Source organism: Rhineura floridana, chromosome 13 (genome assembly GCF_030035675.1).
Source record: "Rhineura floridana isolate rRhiFlo1 chromosome 13, rRhiFlo1.hap2, whole genome shotgun sequence".
Taxonomy (NCBI): Eukaryota; Metazoa; Chordata; class Lepidosauria; order Squamata; family Rhineuridae; genus Rhineura; species Rhineura floridana.
In genome coordinates, this window is record NC_084492.1 from 10,366,489 (window position 1) to 10,386,863 (window position 20,375).

General features: G+C 40.9%; 1 protein-coding gene across 3 annotated transcripts in view; it reads left to right on the forward strand.

Annotated features, from left to right (window-relative positions):
- Nucleotides 1-5,797: 5,797 nt before the first annotated feature.
- Nucleotides 5,798-20,375, forward strand: part of SLC7A6 (solute carrier family 7 member 6) — a 51,062-nt gene continuing 36,484 nt past the window's right edge. The window contains exons 1-2 of one of the 3 annotated variants that reach the window (XM_061593609.1): nucleotides 5,799-6,056; nucleotides 10,786-10,934. The gene's annotated coding sequence lies outside the window, so the exon portion shown is untranslated. Of the gene's footprint in view, nucleotides 6,057-10,785; nucleotides 10,935-20,012; nucleotides 20,174-20,375 lie in introns of those variants that run through there. The other 2 variants (XM_061593610.1, XM_061593611.1) reach the window with 2 other exon arrangements.

Sequence of the window (20,375 nt, forward strand, 5' to 3'; positions counted from 1 at the left end):
CTCAGCTCAGTGTCCAGGAAGTAGCAGGCGTGTTGATTCTCGATCACTTATTTGTTAGTTAAATTTGTATCCTAGGTTTCCACCAAACTGTGTTCAATATAAATAAATAAAATATAACAAATTACAGTAAAACAACAATAGAATATAACTAAAAAATGTAAAAAGACAAGTGAAACATCAATAAAAGCAACCTGCTAAAATCAGTTACTATATATTTACAATTTAGGTTTTATTTGTTTGAAAACATTTATAATCCACTATTTTGTAAAAAAAACTAAACAGTATGCAACATAAAACCAATAAGTGATATAATTAATACAAACATATAACATAAAACCAGTAAAACTGTAGTATAAAAGCACATGAAAACAAATAAAATCAGGGTCCAATCTTATGGGTCAGGAATAATAAGATGTTGTTGTTGTTACGTGCCTCCAAGTCGACTGCGACTTATGGCGACCCTATGAATCAGTGACCCTCAAGAGCATCTGTCATGAACCACCCTGTTCAGATTTTGTAAGTTCAGGTCTGTGGCTTCCTTTATGAAATCAATCCATCTCTTGTTTGGCCTTCCTCTTTTTCTACTCCCTTCTGTTTTTCCCATCATTATTATCTTTTCTAATGAATCATATCTTCTCATTGTGTCCAAAGTATGATAACCTCAGTTTCATCATTTTAGCTTCTAGTGATAGTTCTGGTTTAATTTGTTCTAAAACCCAATTATTTGTCTTTTTCGCAGTCCATGGTATCCGCAAAGCTCTCCTCCAACACCACATTTCAAATGAGTTGATTTTTCTCTTATCCACTTTTTTCACTGTCCAACTTTCACATCCATACATAGAGACAGGAATAATATGGGTTGTATTTAACTAAGTCCTACTCAGAATAGACCCATTGAAATGAATGAACCTAACTTAGTTGTGCTGATTAACTTTAATGGGTCTACTCTGAATAGGATTAGCTTTAGATACCACCCTACATCTTTACAAACTTCACATGCTTCACATATGGCAGAGGGAAGTGCATTCCATACTACAGGGACAACAGCAGAAAATGCTCATTTTCAGGTCACCACCCTATGATATTAAGATACGGTGCCATCAGTAGAATTTCCCCAGATGTTCTAAGTGATCTTACAGGTCTATACAGGTTTGAGGATGAAAGGCCTATCTAGGTAAAAATTGTTTTTCTGCTATCAGAAGGTCACACTTTTGTGTGTCTGTGTCCATTCCTCATCATCCATTTCACTGAATTATAAGGACATAGAAATCTGCCTTATACTGAGTCAGAGCATTGGCTATCTATCTCAGTACTGTCTATGCTGACTGGCATGGCTCTCTAGGGTTTGGGGCAGGAATCTCTCCCAACCCTACCTGGATGTGCCAAGGACTGAATCTGGGACTTCTGCATGCAAGGCAGATGCTCTGAATACAGTTAAGTGCCCTTGTAGCCCATCTAGTCCAACTCCCTGCTCCATGCAGGAAATCCAGAGCTAGAGCATCCCATGCACACCAGCTGTTAACCACTGTCCAGTGATTGTTGATGTGTGAAAGAGAAGAGTACTATATGAAAAAAGAGACAGGGATTGGTACAGCGGTTTCTAATATGAGGAAATGCTGACACAAATACATGGGATCAGTGGCGAAATCCATGAGAATGCAGAGGAAAAGGAAAGAGGCAGGATTGTGTAATAAGGGAGAAGGCCTATGACCAAGCTCCATTTAGACTCTGGAAGTAAATGAAATTAATTTTCAACACAGCTAATTTGTGTAGAAGTTTTTCTTCTTACTTCTCTGGACACTGTCATTAAACCATGTTTGAGCTATCCATTTAATTAGCATCTGCAGCTCACAGTGAGCAATCTGTTTTCCTTTTCCTTTCAGCTACAATGGATTTTTCTAATGCAACGTTCCAATTTTCTGAGATTTCATGAGCTCACCTCTTGGGATGAATACTGTCTCTGGCAGACCTAATGTATGGCACTGGTTTGCCTGCAGCCTAGCAAAAACAAAGACTACATCTATCTCATGCACATATAAGCTGACATCCGTTTGAAAATAAGAGGGGGGGAAGTGCACCCTATTAAATGCATATTCACATGTTCTAATGGATACTGAAAGAACTAATAAGAGTTTTTCATCTGGCAGTGTTTGCACACACCTATTTCTTAATCATGCAGAACTCAGTGTGGTCAGAGTCTCTCTGAAACAAGCCTGTGCTTACCAGTATAGGAGTATTGAGGAGATTGTGGCCCTTGACCTGGACTTTCTTTCTCAAAGTCTTTAGGATGGCTTATTCTCTAGCATGGTTGTGCAGCCCATGGATTCATGTTGGAATCAATTTTTTGCAGAAGTAGTGTACTACTGCTGCATGCTGTAGCATGACACAGGTGACTCACTTGGCAGTAAGCCCTTCTCCATTTGTAGGGAGTCTGTCTCACAGAATATGGACAGGCTTCATGCCAATAGTAGTAGTGACTGTCCCCCACTGCAATGCAGCCAAAGCTACTAACAGACCTTTACTGTGCAATGTCAGTTGAAGCTCACCAGTCTTCCTTCTTTCTCCTTCACATGAGAAGCTCAGGGTCATTTCAGCTAAAGCCTACTGGGCCTCTTTAAATGAAGAGGATCCTCTCATGGAAGGTGGAGCTAGCAATTGAGATAGAGCTGCAGTGGTAATTTAAGTCTCAATCTGAGGACAGCTGCTGCTAAAACAACATCTGAATTTTGCTCCTAGGCAGCCTTCAGCAGCCCGAGCCCTACAGGGAACTGTCCATGGTACCATTGAAGCCTTGCTGCCATACTGCTAAGGCTGTTGTTGAACAAAGAGGTCGGGTCTAGGTCCAGCCCAAGAAAGCTTGCTGACAGAGGCAAAGGACAAGATGCCACCCCATTCAGAAGCTGACTGTCTCCAATGCTAGTGATGGGACAGTGTCCTCCACTGCACCTGAGGGCAGCTGGTTATCTTAGGTGCCCTGTTCTTCAACCTTGGGTTCCCAGATGTTGTTGGACTACAACTCCCATCATCCTTGGCCATTGGCTATGCTGGCTGGGGTTAATGAGAGTTATAGTATGACAACATCTGGGGACCCAAGGTTGAAGAACAGTGGCTTAGGAAGTACAGGTCAGGTCAGATAGCACACATAGCTCTGTCCTCTGACACTGCACTGCTGCTCCATGCCTCAACCTCTGGCAATTGACTCACGCTGCTTAATGGCAGGACTAACATTGAGTCACTCAGAAAGGGGGTCTCACTGAGGGCATCTTTCCCAAAGGTGACCCCAAACCAGTTCTCATGCCCTGTTGTGTGTAATTACGCCTAAAGACAGGTAACAACCAACTGCGTCTGTGTTGGAATTGCTTTTTAATACGTTCTTAAACCTTCTTTTAAAATGTTTTTAATCTTAGAAGACGTTTTGAAAGCTTTTTTTAAGAAACATTTTTAAAGATGTTTTGTTTTAATGTGTTTTAAAGTTCGTTTTTATGATGTTTAAAGTTTTTAGTGCTTTTGTTTGCTGCCCTGGACTCCTGCTAGGAGGAAGGGTGGGACAGAAATCAAATAAATAAATAAATAAATAAATAAATAAACTGTATATTGCTTCCCGGCTTAGATCTGTGTTTATTTATTTATCTGATTTCTTAGTCACTCATCTGGCTGGCAACCCAGCCACTCTGAGCGACGTACAAAGCAAAAAACATATAAAACATCAAAAACACCAAGCAAGAAAGCTAAACAATAACATAGAGACTAACCCAGTGACAATAAGGCTTTTTGTCTGTATAGTCCAAAAAGTGCGCCTTCAGATGGAAACTCCTGAAGTGAGTCTTCCCACCCTAGCACAAAGACCGGTGTGGGTGATAGTCCATATGCAAGACCCTTCCTCTGTTGTTTCCTCTGTGGTGTATTTTAGAATGTAAGCTCCTCGATGCAGGAACATGTGCTTTGTAAATTACCAGGTACATTGATGGGGCTACATTAAGTATTGTTATGAATACTGACATTATTTATGTTTTGTTATTACGTTGTGAACTGTCACTGTGTTTATTTTACATACCTTAACTGTGCAACCCTATACATGTTTACTCACAAGTAAAGCCCATTGTATTCAATGGGACTTACTTCCAGATAAGTGTTCCTAGGACCACAGCCGTAAGCTTTAATTGACTTGTCAGTCCGTACTTTATGAATTTCATTGCTGAGTTTTGAGGCTTAGAGGATGGAATAAGTTAAGAGGAGGCCCATGGATGAAAGTCTAGAGATGATGTTGCATACAAAATTAGGAATCCTTAATGTGAAAAGTCAATATTAATTCTTTCACTTAAGAATGACACTGTCAACCATGCTTCCTATACAATAACTGGTGTGGAACTAAGATCTCTAAAACACATTATTTTCTTTAAAATGAAAACCCATGTCCCTCATCATACCTGCTACCTCTTACATAATAAGGAAGTCTCTGTGATGTTCCTATATTAATGTTTATATGGTAAGTGTTGGTTGTTTAGAAGATACATGGTAAGTGGAGTGAAAGAGGAGGGGGAGTGAATGGGCAGTAGAATGCTAGATGATTGGCTGAGTGTTTAAAATGGCTGAACGTATAAAAGGAAGAGAGACAGTGGAATCTGGGAGGTGGTGGTGGTGGATGAGGTGAACTGAGTGGGTTGCTTGGTGGGGTTTAGAGAGTTGTTTGCCAGGAGAGAGTGGAGAAGGAGGGGGGTGGAGTTCGGATTAGTATTGAGTAAAACCATATGCTTATGTGCCTTAAGAAGAAATCTTATTAATCTTGTTAGCTTTGTTATCTTTAATAAATACTTAATTTGGTTTACCAAAGGCCTGATCCTTGGCTGGGGTTTCACAGACCAGAAGGGAGGGTAAGGTAATGACCAAGGCTGAAGGGGAACTGTAACAAATGGTGGCAGCGGTGAAGAGAATAACAATACCAGTATTCAGAGTCTCTGGGAATACTAGTATTAGGACGTGACTGGTGGTTGCCTAGCAGGGGGATCTGTTGAGATCTGTGCTAGAGCGGGGAGAGAAAAAATAAAAAAGGACAGTCCGGACTGGTGGAGTCCCTGGTGGTGCCTAGTGACAGGCAGTAGCCACGCGCAGGTAGGAACCTGACAGGGAGAGCCAGGAAAGGGCGTCACAGTCTCCTCCCCTTTTATTTTTTTAATACTGTGGGCCAATCAGCATATCTTAACCTAGCCTACCTGACAGGGTGGTTGGGGAGATAAAATGGAGGAGAGAGAGCAACCATCTACACAGCCCTGAGCTCTTTGCAGAAAATGCTAATAATAAATTATGACAATAACTGGCTTCACTACCAATTTGTTTTGTATGTCTCTCTCTAATTATGTGCCCTTAAGGTTTTTAGTGTTTTTGTTTGCCACCCTGGGCTCCTTCTGGCAGGAAGGGCGCGATATAAATATAATATTATTTATTTATTTATGAGATTTGTTAGATGCCCATCTGGCAGAGAGGTTAATCTGCCACTCTGGGCGACTTACAACCAAACACAAGTACATTCCATATAAACATAATCAGAATCCTAAAAATTAGAAACTTAAACATTTTAACCCCCCCCCCCGATCTGCAATCTGCCAGCCTAATCCTAAATAATAATAAAAACAAACAAATCCCGCCCACCTCAGTGGGGTCTTACTCCCGAACAAATGTGCCTCGGTGTTTTGCTTTGTTTTAAAACGGAGAAATGAAGGAAAGAGCCGCCCGCCCGGCCTGTAGCCAGATATTGCAAGACGCAAGGAAACACCGGAGTGGGGTAGGAGGAGCAGCAGCAGCAACAAGGCGGTCCTCTGCTAAGCGTCTCCGCCGCAGGGCGGAGCAGAGGCGGCGGGCAAGCGGCCGGGCTCTTGTGCCGCCCTCGCTGAGGGGAAAACAAACAAAGCGAGGAGGAGACGGAGGAAGCCGCTCGGCTAGAGGTCGATGGTGCGGCAGCGGGCTGGCTTAGCTGGCGCGAGCATCCCTCCGGCTCGGTGGGGCGTGAGGTGGAGGAAGAGAGACGGAGGAGCAAAGGCAGCCGGGAGGGAAGAGCAAAGGTAGGCTGTGACTGGCGCCCTGAGAGGGGAAAGTCCCTCGAGGGGTTGTTGCCGGGGGTGGGACGGCGGTGCTGGAATTTACCTCGGGCAGCAGACGGGAGGAGGAAGGAGTCCGTCCCTCTGCGCGTCCTCGCCTCGCCTCCTCACGCTCTTCCTTCTTCTTATCCCTGTGGGTGGGTGGGTCTCTGTGTGTCAGTCATGATCCACGAAAAGGCAGCAAATGGCTTATTTTATTCCGGGGTTATTTTTTATTATTATTATTGGGTGGCATTCAGTGCTGGTCCTGCTCAGAGTAGGCCTGTTGAAGTGAATGGACATGAATAACTTGGGTTCATTAATTTCTGAGGGGGTCTACTTTGAGTAGCTGCATGCAACCGATCATCATTTATGTATCCACTGTTAGTCATACACAGAGTAGACCCATTGAAATTAATAGGCATAACTAAGTTAGGTCTGTGGATTTCAGTGGATCTCCTCCGAGTAGAACTTAGCTGGATATAGCCTATTATTATTATTATTATTATTATTATTATTATTATTATTATTATTATTATCATTATTATTATTATCATTATCATTACCACCACCAGGAAGAAGAAGTGTTCTTTAGGTTATCTGCCTGAGCTGCCAAAATAACTTGAAAAACATATTAAGGCAACATCCTTTATTAGGCCAACCAAAATGTTGCAAAATAGTGTGTAAGCTTTTGAGTTCTCCATAGTTCTTCATCAGTCTTGTGAACAAAGCAAAAGCGGGTGGGAGAGAAGAAGAGATGATGATGATGATGATGATAATGTTTTATTCATTCACTCATTCAATTTATATCCCACCCTTCCTCCCACAAGGAGCCCAGGGTGGCAAACAAAAGCACTAAAAGCCCTTTAAAACATCATAAGAATGAAAGAACAAAAATAAAATATCTTTTAAAAGATATTAAAACAAAGCATCTTTAAAACATCTTGAAAAGCAATTCCAGCACAGACATATACTTATTAATCACTTGTTTCTTAAAAGGTGGCTACAGCCATACTACCCTGAACATGCCTGATCTTGTCTGATCTCTGACGCTAAGCAAGGTCAGGCCAGGTTAGAACTTGGAAGGGAGACCGCCTGGGAATACCAAGTGCCATAGGCTTAGAGTAAGGCAATGGTAAACCACCTCTGAATACCTCTTACCATGAAAACCTTATTAATATATAACACAGAGCCAGTGTGGCATAGTGGTTAGAGTGTTGGACTATGACCTGGGAGAATCCCCACATAGCCATGAAGCTCACTGGGTGACCTTGGGCCAGTCACTGCCTCTCAGCCTCAGAGGAAGGCAATGGTAACCCACCTCTGAATACTGCTTACCATGAAAACCCTATTCATAGGGTCACCAGAAGTTGGAATTGACTTGAAGACAGTCCATTTTCATTTTTTACTTAAAAGTTCTACAAGTGACTTACAATCTTGGCTGATAGTAATGTCTTCAGTCAGCTTCTCCAAAATGTTTGCTTTTCTCCATGCCTTGTCTTAACATCTAGACCAGTCTTTGCCGACCTGGTGTCCTCCAGATATTTGAGACAACACAGCTATGCTGGTTGGAGTGGGTGGGAGTTGTAGTCTTAAAACATCTGGGGAGTATCAGGTTGGTGACAGCTGATCTAACTTGGTGAAGTGTTCTGGAGAACTTGATAGCTTGTTCACTATTTTGTGATGTTTTGGCTGGCCTAATAAAGGTGTGGACTTAATAAGGTTTTTTATTTTTATTTCCTCATATGGGCCGACCCTGCTACCTTTATTTTTTGCATAAAATAATTTGAATGGTCTGTGGGTACTGTACACCTTTATGGGGGTGGGGCACCATTTGCTCTTCTGCCCCAGACAGCAAAATGTCCTGGGCAGGGCCCATGGAGGGATGTCGTCATTGCTCTAAAACACTACACTGGCCTCCACCACACATCAGTCTCCCAGGGACATTCTTTATTTGCTCAAGCTTTAGTATGCTGCCCCCAAACTAAATTTTGCTGTTCCTCATCTTTATTTGTATTTTTTTTGTAACTGAGGAGAGAGAACAGAGCAGTATCTATTTCATACCTGCTTAGGACTAAGCTTTAGATCTTAAGCAGGTCCTGTTAAATTCAGTGGGATTTATGGCCCTGATCCAATAGGTGTGTACCCATGGGACTTACTCCCAACTAAGCATGCATAGAACAGCAGCCATAATGTTAGTTTACTAGTTTTATTTAAGTTCTTTATAATTTGGTTGGCCGCTGTGAGAACAGGACGCTGGACTAGATGGGCCCCTCTCCTGATCCAGCAGGCTCTGCTTATGTTCTTAATTGTTTTGTTACATTTGTAACAAAAGATACAGTTCCTCTTACTTACTGACACACTTGTATCCCATATTTGTTGACTAGTTCTTAAATTCTTTTACTATATATGTGTATGGTGGCTTTGTTGCTGCAACCCGCTGATGGTTCCTGCCCCCCCCCCAGCACTTGGAGAGCAATGAACTTTGAGGTGGCTGGATTTGTGGCAACTCCTGTGGGAGCCACGCCCCCCCTCCCCTACAAGTGAATGGAAGCTGTTGTTGCTATTTCATTTCTCACCCACCATTTACTGTGAGGTCCCAGGGCAGGTTATACCAATTTAAAATGCAATATTAAAATCAGTTAAAATAATTTACATTCAGAAGAAAAATGGGTGGGTCCTATATATTGGATGTCAAAGGTCAGGGCAAAGAGGTGCGTCTTCAGCATCCAATAAAGACTATTTAGTAAAGGTGCCAGACACATCCCTGGTGGGGAAGGAATTGCACAGTTTAGCAGCTGAGAATGCCGTCTTCTGGGCTGCCACCCCTCCAAAAAAATTCAGGGCAGTGGAACTACCAAGATGACTTACTCTGATGATCTCAACACTCGAGAGTGTGTGAATGGAGTTGTCTCTATTCAGTTGTGCAGAATGGGAGACAAGGGACTGCCAACAAAGTAAATTTACTTTTATTTATTTCAAGTATTTATGTATCATGTTCCATTAAAAAAGCAAAGAAGACAAACAACAAAATTAAGTAGTACAGTATATAAAACAAATAAAACATCAAAATCCATAAAATAGGATTCCAGTGAATGCTCTTCCACTCCCTCAATACCCCCACAAATTTCATATCCACTAACACACCTGTACCTACACCTGCACACATTCACCCGCACTTGAACACATGCACAAATACATTCTCAACAGTTGAAGGTCCCAACAACTTGCTGGGTACAAAAAAACCATGCTACCCCACTGGCAGCCTAATAGTGAAGTAAATGGTCACTAGGCTCCCTTTTTCTTTCATGGAACGAGGAAAAGGGGTTGAGAGATGGGTGTGATGAAAAAAATGGTCCCATCCATGTTTTCAGGAAACATGCCTGAGCACAAGAGATTGTCTCAAACTATTTTGCCTCCCTGAGGGTGGAAAAATAATTTTGCTGCTCCCTTATCCATCTGTTTGTGTGAAAGAATGGGGAGAAAAAATGTGGCTCCTGTCCTCTCAATTATAGGCCTTCTCGCCAGTTTTGTACAGGTGAGTGGACACGACTTCATTTGCTCTGTTGGAAGCAAGGTAAAGGGGTATGCAATGCGGAGAAAACTTGTGAGGGACAGTCCCCAAAACGCACATGCATCTTGCACTTGTTTATCTAAGAGTCTAGAGGTGGGGGAGTAGGAATAATCTTTCCCCTTTCACGATGATTGAAAAGGGGACCCCACACATATACAGGTGTTTACTCATAGGCTTCAATGTAATCAGGAGCTCCATGTGACCAGAGTAGCGGGTCGCATAGAAAGCCTCTGTGCACACTAGCGTATGCATGAAATCTCTTCTTTCATTGTGTGCATGTCCGGGATTGGCAGGGCACATGATGTTGGGAGCAGGACCTTGTCCCAATGTTACACATGGAAGGCAACTTGTGAAGAGAGCTAAAGAGGAGCATGGAATTGATGTTTTCCAAACCAACAGCTTTGTGGCTTCTGTTCTGTATACAGGTTTTAATTTGGAATTTTTAAAAGTGTTTTCTATCTTTATCAAAAGCATATCAACCACTGGAGATCACTGGGCCAAATTAGTACAACTACATGATACATAACAGTTGCTATCTTAGAGGCAAAAACATTGTGGATAAGTGGTATCTATGGGAAAAGAATTTGCTTACAGGCAATTTCAGGAGATGAGGACAAGCCGACCATAGAGACATACAGGATGGCATATACATATTGCATTGGATTAGCTTTTAAGTATCTTGTTTTTAAGAACTTGCAGCCTGATGCACATCATGTTTCATGTTATTCAGAACACAATTCTGAATAAATTTACTTTAGTTGAGGGTATTAGCCTGATAGCACCCTACAGACCCTCACAAATCAGGGTACTGATTCCTATGCCAGAATGATTAAGTTTGTCTAATTAGTACTTTCTTTTCCTGCCTTCCCACTGTGTCATTCTGTCAACTTTTGTTGTCTTAGGATATACTCACTCTTCCCATTTTTATCTATGCAGGAATTCAACTAATCTACTTAGTACAGAATCATACTTCCTCTCTGATAATAACCAAACTTCTTTTGCACTAGTTTGATAGTAGTTACACTTATTTCAGGAAAACAGTGCTATGACTATCCTGTACTCCTTCACAGGTGAATTTTTCACACAGTCTTCCTTTTTTTATCCACTTTGTTGAGATCTTAATACTTGTATGTCCTGCAGAATATATGGTGGTGATTCATGAGACCGAAGAAGAGAGTACTGTCACCAACTAATTTCTGAGAAGGCAGTTTAAAAAATGTTGGAATTTCTGATGTTTCCCTGCAAAGCTTGGAACTTTGTACTGCAACGCTGAATGCAAGCTGTTCTCAGTAAGTACATAGCAACTGACACAAAGCTAGCATTTGGATTTGTGTGTATGTTGTCATTATAGTTCCAGCTGTTTTTCTTTTTGTTTGTAATTAGCATTAATGGCCTTTCTTCCCTGTCATTCTAGTTGCTAAAAAGTATTCAAAAAGTGTTTTGCTGCGCTTTATTTTGCACCGTATTTCGTTGTCATGAAAGCCATATATTGTGACTATTTTAGTCTGAGAATACAAATTCTTTATGGATATTGTCAAACGGCAGCAAATGCATCTCTGCATTTGAGGTGGTAGTGGTAGATTAAGGTTTGGGGTTTGACTTCAGTTGCTCGTTCATCAGAATGTATTCCTGATGGAGAGCGTTTGCAGCAACTCATTTTTGTTCAATCTGCTATTGAAAACTGCATGGAGAGCTGATGTATCTCATCTCATGAATGGATTGTCTAAGGTTAACAGTCTGCTTCCTGTTCTTTTCTGCATGCTAGTTGGTACTTTGAGGTACAGTCCTCAGTACAGTACTTTGAGGAACAGCAGTTGACAAATTTCTCTGTGTTTATTTATCTGGGGGCTGGTTCATACACATACCCAGCCAGGATCCTCTTCGTATGGTCCATGAGCCCCTCCCCCCTAGTTGTACAAGAAGATATACAAATGTAACCATTTGACTTGTATCCCTATTCCTTACTGTACAAAAATCCTTCAATAAAATGGGGGACGGGGAGAATGAAACCATGCAGACTTTGTTTCTGTGGTTAATTATAGCTGAAACCATTCAGATATGCACTGATCTTGTTTTTCTGTCAATGCTTTAGGTTAATGGCAGGCTAAAATAAAATTCAGCAGAGTAGCAATGCAAAGAAGACTATGAACCAATGAAACTGACTGCTCAGAAGATTATGGGCTTCTAGGCTGATGATAAATAAAGTACAACTGTTATTTGGTAAAGAATAAATCCTCTTTAACCATGTTCAAGGGTTTAAACCTATACTGACCTTGTCCATGGTTAATGCTAACTCAGGTTCCTGTTGTAACCAGGGTCTGGAACTGGTTTGCTCCAAGCCCTAGTTATGAGAGAACATGGTTAGAGGGTACATGGCTAATGTTGGCGTGGACATAACTCTTGCCCACAGAGAAGCCTGGCAGGGGAATGGCGAGAGCAATTTGTGTGTAGAAAGGAAGGGATGCGTGATCCCACAGTATACTCAAAATGCTGGCAATCAGGTACATTAGATCTGCTTTTCTAAAGCATGCTTGTGATCATTATAGAACACAATTTTCAAGTTCTGGTTTCAGAGCTGGGGTCCACTGAAATATGTTCTTGCATTTTTTAAAAAAATAGAGAAACAATAATGTGGTATTTGTGATGTTGGTATATAATATACTGGGAAAGAGTAACAGTTAGCCACAGACTGCAGGAGTGTAACTGAGAACAGTGCTGCTGTCTGTTGTTTCAAAGGGAAATGCGTTCTAGAAGAAAGCTCTCCATGCCATTTTCTTTTCACGAAAGGAGCTCAGGTTACCCATGAACACTTACTTATACGACACTGCTAAAAATAACAATGGAGTTATTTGTAAAGCAGTGCTGTTTGTTAGACTTAACATAGCCAAAACAATTTACAACCAGTTTGATCAGATTTGATGCAAACTAGTTAACCTAAAGGCAGACAGTTCCCCGCTCCCCAGTGTATGAAATAGTTTGTCTCTGGAAGCAATTGAACTTCCATCTGGTTGGTTGCAACTCCCAGGTTTATCATAGTCTTACCAGGGTGGGTTGGAACAGCAGCTCTCTCCTTTTTTGTGTGTTTAGGATTTTTAAAGAGTAGGCAAAAGATGAAGGAAACAGAGAAAAAGATACTGAGAACTGAGAAGGTAGATAAAATAAAAAAAACAGCCTCCAAATCCAAAAGTGAGTCTTGTATTTGTGTCCTGGCTTTGAAAGGATTGAAGATTATTTCCTGAAAGGATCCCAACTTTTCTATTATATTCTTTTACGTATATTCTGTTATTTATTATTTGCTTATTTTGATGTATTAGTTGCCTAATGCAAAAATTGTCTCTAGGCAACGTTCAAACAGAATGAAAATAAAGATTAAAAAACATAGCAACCTCAAGAACCATATCAACGATGGCAATAGTAAAGACATCAGCAGAATATGGGCCATGATAACCTGTCACAATCCACCAAATCCCTGAGATATAGATACAGAATCATAGAATAGTAGAGTTGGAAGGGGCCTACAAGGCCATCGAGTCCAACCCCCATCGAGTCCAACGTCCCACTACTGGCAACATTCTACATGAAGCTAAACACTCAATTACTGCTGAAAATGGCTTCTTTGCCTCTTCTGCAACATCTGGTAGAACCTATATATGTCACAAATGTTATGCATGTTTCTGAGAATGATGTCATCTGGTGTCTGGAGGGGCTGAGGCAGACACTTCAGAGCTGGATTGGGAGCTACATGTTGCATTACTGTTTTCATTGCCATCCATGCATCGAGTTTTGCAATTATAGTTACTTATTAGGATTTATTTCCCATCTTTACAGGGGAAAAGTCTGATATAGTTGTATGAAGCATAATCATGTAGGAGGGTATTCATGTTACTGTACAGAACTGATAATTATTTGCCATAAGAAGCCATGTCTAAAATAACTCATTGAATTGTCTACCTCTGTAATGCAAAATCATTCATTGCCAGTTCTTGTAGGAGGATCAGGAGAGACTGGCTCCTCAAAAAATGGAGTTACTGCAACCCCCTTTCCCCAGGGTGCTTCACCCATCTAAGGTTCCTTCTACATTCTCTATCCCAACTCAGCATATGGTAGTTAAAGGATATCTCCATGCTCAGAGGCATTCTACTGCTTCACACAGATTCTGGTGGTATACAGTGTAGGGAGATCATTACTGTCATGCTCTGCTTATAAGCTTCCCAAAGACATCTGTCTAACCACTGCTGAAAATAGGTTGTTGGTTGTCGAAAATAGGTTGTTGATGGAGGCAGATGACTTGTCTAGGATCACAAAATGAATACAAGGCTGAGGTGGGTTCATAGCCTCAGAAGTTACCCCCCCATTAATTCACTTCTCTCTTGGATCCCTAAATAATTTCCCCTCTCCCCAAAAGAAAGAGAACCCTACTTTTCCTCACCTCACTCATGCAGAGCAGTCTTCTGCGTTTGTGAAGGGTTTTTGCATAGTGGTGTGAGAAAGCCTCAAAGGAAAGGACTCCATGTTTCTCATGGTCTACAGAAACTAGGTAAGACCCATGTCCAGTCCAGTCCACCTCTCCACCAAAACCACTTCTGCCTATTGTATACATCTTTGCTTTTGCCAGTCAGTCCCTTGCCTCCAGATTAATGAGGTGAGATTTGGATAGTGTCTGCAATTTAAAAGAGAGGAGAGCCAGCAGCTGCTATCCAGTCAATAGCTACTCATGCCTGTGAATCAGCTCCTTCTGTTACTCTAATCCAGCCTTTCCCAACCAGTGTGCCTCCAGATGTTGTTGGACCACAACTCCCATCTTTCCTGACCATTGGCAATGCTGGCTGAGGCTGATGGGAGTTGTGGTCCAACAACATCTGGAGGCACACTGGTTGGGAAAGGCTGCAATCCTCTTCCAAAAAGTGCCGCACAGGTACTCCTGTAGTACTCTGGAATTGTTCCCTGTCTGTCCCTACAGTTAAACTTCACAGACCTCATGGACACACTCTGCAAACTGGAAGTTAAGAAGAATATATGGTTTCACTGAATGATACTGCAGCCCTTCCTTGTGTTAAAAGGGGGAAATGCTCTCGCTTAATATTTATGCTGTATGGCATTGCAATGGAAGATATAAAATCTCTGTTGACATTTTTGTACCTGGCAGCACCTCTGTGTTCTTGGCTGCTTACTGTAACAGCTCACCATGCATTCCTAAAGTGACAACAGCAAAGGGTTCCTTAGTTGAGACATACTGAATTATGGAGAAATGCACTCCAGAACAGCAAAAGAGAAAATTGTAGACTTGCTATGGGTATCTCACAATTTATTATTTAAACCGTGACTTACACTTCACAATGTTTTATTTAGCTAACTTGGATCCTGACCCACTTTGAAGTTGCCTTGAGTGCTGTAAATGGGGCTAGTGCATTTTATCCTTGTTAGGAACCTTGTGAGAGGTAGTCAGGCTGAGAGAGAGATGGACTGGCTAAAGCTCACCTAATGAATTTCATGGCCAGTCAAGGACTTGATCCTGCGTCTACTCAGACTAAGTCCAATAGTCTTAACATATAAATCATTTGTTGTTGTTATGTGCCTCCAAGTCGATTACAACTTATGGCGACCCTATGAATCAGCGACCTCCAAGAACATCTGTCATGAAACACCCTGTTCAGATCTTGTAAGTTCAGGTCTGTGGCTTCCTTTATGGAATCAGTCCATCTCTTGTTTGGCCTTCCTCTTTTTCTACTCCCTGCTGTTTTCCCCAGCATTAATTGTCTTTTCTAGTGAATCATGTCGTCTCATGATGTGTCCAAAGTATGATAACCTCAGTTTCATCATTTTGGCTTCTAGTGACAGTTTGTTCTAACACCCAATTATTTGTCTTTTTCGCAGTCCATGGTATGCGCAAAGCTCTCCTCCAACACCACATTTCAAATGAGTTGATTTTTCTCTTATCCGCCTTTTTCACTGTCCAACTTTCACATCCATACATAGAGATTGGGAATACCATAGCCTGAATGATCCTGACTTTGGTGTTCAGTGATACATCTTTGCATTTGAGGACCTTTTCTAGTTCTCTCACAGCTTCCCTACCCAGTCCTAGCCTTCTTCTGATTTCTTGACTATTGTCTCCATTTTGGTTAATCACTGTGCCGAGGTATTGATAATCCTCGACAAGTTCAATGTCCTCATTGTCAACTTTAAAGTTACATAAATCTTCTGTTGTCATTACTTTAGTCTTTTTGACGTTCAGCTGTAGTCCTGCTTTTGTGCTTTCCTCTTTAACTTTCATCAGCATTTGTTTCAAATCATTACTGGTTTCTAAGAGTATGGTATCGTCTGCATATCTTAAATTATTGATGTTTCTCCCTCCAATTTTCACACCTCCTTCATCTTGGTCCAATCCCGCTTTCTGTATGATATGTTCTGTGTACAGATTAAACAAATAGGGTGATAAAATACACCCCTGTCTCACACCCTTTCCGATGGGGAACCAATCGGTTTCTCCATATTCTGTCCTTACAGTAGCCTCTTGTCCGGAGTATAGGTCGCTCATCAGGACAATCAGATGTTGTGGCACCCCCATTTCTTGTAAAGCATTCCATAGTTTTTCATGATCTACACAGTCAAAGGCTTTGCTGTAGTCTATAAAGCACAGGGTGATTTTCTTCTGAAATTCCTTGCTCCGTTCCATTATCCAACGTATGTTTGCAATATGATCTCTGGTGCCTCTTCCCTTTCTAAATCCAGCTTGGACGTCTGGCATTTCTCGTTCCATATATGGTAAGAGCCTTTGCTGTAGAATCTTGAGCGTTACTTTACTTGCATGGGATATTAAGACTTTACTTGCATGGGATATTAAGACAATAGTTTGGTAATTACTGCATTCTCTGGGATCCCCTTTCTTTGGAAGTGGGATATATATTGAACGCTTCCAGTCTGTGGGCCATTGTTTAGTTTTCCATATTTCTTGACAAATGTTTGTCAAAATTTGGACAGATTCAGTCTCAGTAGCTTGTAGCAACTCTATTGGTATGTCATCTATTCCCGGTGATTTGTTTCTTCCAAGAATTTTAAGAGCAGCTTTCACCTCACATTCTAAAATTTCTGGTTCTTCATCATACGGTTCCTCCGTGAATGAATCTGTCATCCTGCCATCTCTTTTATAGAGTTCTTCAGTGTATTGCTTCCATCTTCCTTTTATTTCATCTTGGTCAGTCAGTGTGTTCCCCTGTTGATTATTCAACATCCCTACTCGTGGTTTAAATTTCCCTTTCATTTCTCTAATCTTTTGGAATAGGGCTCTTGTTCTTCCCATTTTGTTGTCCTTTTCTATTTCTATACAATAACTATTATAATAGTTTTCTTTGTCCCTACATACTAGTCGTTGTATAGTTGCATTTAGAGTTCTGACCGTGTTTCTATCTCCTTTTGCTTTTGCTTTCCTTCTCTCTTTAACCTTTTTAAGAGTTTCTTCAGTAATCCATTGAGTTCTTTCTCTCTTTTTAACAAGAGGTATTGTCTTTTTGCATTCTTCCCTGATAATGTTCCTGACTTCAGTCCATAGTTCTTCTGGTTCTCTGTCAACTAAGTTTAAAGCCTCAAACCTGTTCCTTATTTGATCTTTATATTCTTCTGGGATGTTATTTAAATTGTATTTTGGCATTATGAGTGCTTTGTTCTTCAGCTTTATTCTGATTTTCGATACGATCAGTTCATGATCTGTATCGCAGTCTGCTCTTGGTCTTGTTTTTGCAGAAAGTATGGAACTTCTCCATCTTCTGTTTCCAATTATATAATCAGTTTGATTCCTATATTGACCATCTGGTGATGTCCACGTGTACAGTCGTCTTTTTGGTTGCTCAAAAAATGTGTTGGCAAGAAACAAATCATTGGCTTCACAGAATTCAATAAGTCTTTCTCCTGCTTCATTTCTGTCACCTAAGCCCCCCCACAATTCCTAGTTCTTCTCTCTTCCCTACTTTTGTATTCCAGTCCCCCATGATTATCATCATATCTTGTTTTGGTGTGTGATCAATTTCCTCCTGTACTTCTGTGTAAAATCTCTCCAATTCTGTTTCTTCTGCGTTTGATGTTGGAGTGTAGACTTGGATGATGATTATGTTAATAGGTTTCCTATTTAATCTCATTGATATAACTCGCTCAGACCTTGCGTTGTAGCTCCTAATTGCTTTTGCTACATCACTTCTCACTATTAAAGCAACCCCATTTCTTTGATTTCTCATTTCCTGCATAAAATATTTTGTAGTTCCCTGATTGAAAATGTTCCATTCCTGTACATTGTAATTCACTCACGCCAAGTATTGTAATGTTGATACGCTCCATTTCTTGCTTGAGAATTTCTAACTTTCCCTGGTTCATGCTTCTCACATTCCATGTTCCTATTGTGTGCGTCGTACAACTCTGGACTCTCCTTTCGCATCTGTGCGCATCAGCCTCTGGGCTTCCTTTCGGCTTTGACCCAGCATGCGTCATTAGTCACAGCGCTACTCGTACTTGTCCTTTGTTCTTCCCCAGTAGCTCGGTGAGTGCCTTCTGACCTGGGGGTCTCATCTTCCATCACTATCTCGTGTTGCATTTTGGAAACTCTGTTCATAGGGTTTTCGTGGTAAGAGATATTCAGAGGTGGTTTACCATTGCCTTCCTCTGAGTTTGGATGCATCTTTTACAAAGTATTGCTGCTTAGAAGTTTTTCTTTAATATTAAGCAGATAAAAATGTTAAATTATGTAATTTGAAAATATGTCTTTACTTTTGCTTCATGATCATGAGTTTTTATGGAAAAATTCTTTTATAGAAAAATATTCTTTTAAAGCAAATTAGTAGTAACACCCTTTGTAATGTGACAACCTTTAAAGAGAATCTGTGTCCTCACTTTCAGAATAACTGCTTTGGCAACTACATTTGAAGAATGATTTCAGTACTGAAAAATGAAATGTTTTTGTTTACTATTGAAAGTTTGGAAAAACAAAGTTTGCTTTTGAAACAATGAAAGGTTGAGAAAAACACAAATAACTTTAATTTTCAAATTTTGGAGTCAATCTTTGAAATGGTAATTGGAAAATCCATGCTATTTGCTGAGTTATGATTAGAGTGTTCCACTGATAGCAGCATATGTTAAGTGAGCATTGAACTAGAGTAGTAGTATTTCTCAAATTGTTGCTTCCTTCCCATGTCAGTCTTTTATCTAGTTATGATTCCATAATTTTAATAAAGATTATTTCTTTTCTAGCTTTTTTTTCAGATGGTACCAGTTCAGATTTGCTCATTAATATACTGTTTTCCAGTAATGGAACTGTCCTGCTAGAGTTGGAAGATTTAGGCTGCAATCCAATATATGCCTACTCAGAAGTAAGCTCCATTGGGTTTAATGGGATTTAGTCCCAGGTAAGTGTGTATTGGATTGCAGCCTAAGGCATAAACTAGATGCAATGGTGGCAGACCTGTGTGTGTCAAGACTGGATCACTAAATTCCAAAAAGTGGGGTGGGGGGGAAGAACAGCTAAACTCTTCTCCCCATGCTTGCCTCCCTGATGCCGCCTTTTAAAAAATCTCCTTTCAATTAAATCAGAAATACTCCCTAATGAAAATGAAGTGGCACAAAACATTTTAATAATGGTGGAATTGTTCAGCTTACATTGAGTCTCTGAAGCTCAACATGATGCCAGAGATGACTCCATTCTTAAGGATCAGTGCAAGTCTCCCCCCCTAGTTTTCCAACAGAATACTTCATAGAACATGGAGGATAAAGTTAAATATTCTTTTGTAAAAGCCATATAAATTTTGTACAGATATGTGTTATCTGTATTATAATAATAATTTTTTTTTACTGCCTTCAAGTTGATCCCGACTTATGGCGACCCTATGAATAGGGATTTCATGGTAAGCGGTATTCAGGGGGGGGTTACCATTCACTCCCTCTGAGGTTAGTCCTCCTCAGCTGGGTAGGGCCTGCTCAGCTTGCCACAGCTTCACAAGCCAGCCCCTTCCTTGTCCACAACTGCCAGCTGGGGGGCAACTGGGCTCCTTGGGACTCTGCAGCTTGCCCACGGCTGCACAGGTGGCAGGGCACGTAACCCCTGAGCCGCTCCCTGTAGGGATGATCTTTAGCTGGTCCTTGACACCCAGGAGACACGAGTGGGGATTTGAACTCACAGACTCTGGACTCCCAGCCAGGCTCTCCCCCCCACTGTGCTATACCAGCTGTAATTTCTTTTTTAAAGCTACTTAAAATACATAAAGAATATAAAGTACTGAAGTTCCAAGTTCACTAATATGCATTAACTAACCTGTATTATGACAATAAACTGAAATGTCTGGGTTTTTTTTGGACAGAGCATTAATCCAGAAAATAAATTATAGTTGGACTAATGGGAAGGTTTTTACTAGTGGATGTCTGGAACACTCTAAAAGCTAAGCTGGATACTCATGACCTGAATACTCAGCATGGTTAGAAATGGAGATTGTATAAGAGCCGTGCTTGGTGGAGGGTACTCTGAAAATGCCAAAGGACATTCCTAGAATAAGTGAGTTATAACTAAATAGGCTGTGTATTCATATTTATCCTCTCTCTTTGCCTCACATTAATCTGAAAGGCACACCAACTCCAGAGGCATGGTTCTATCAATTTTTGTCCCTTCTGGTGTTTGTGCTGCCTATTGTGACCTCAATGTGCTTTCTAAATTGGACCTATTTGGAAATGACATTTTTCTACACTGAGATATTCTC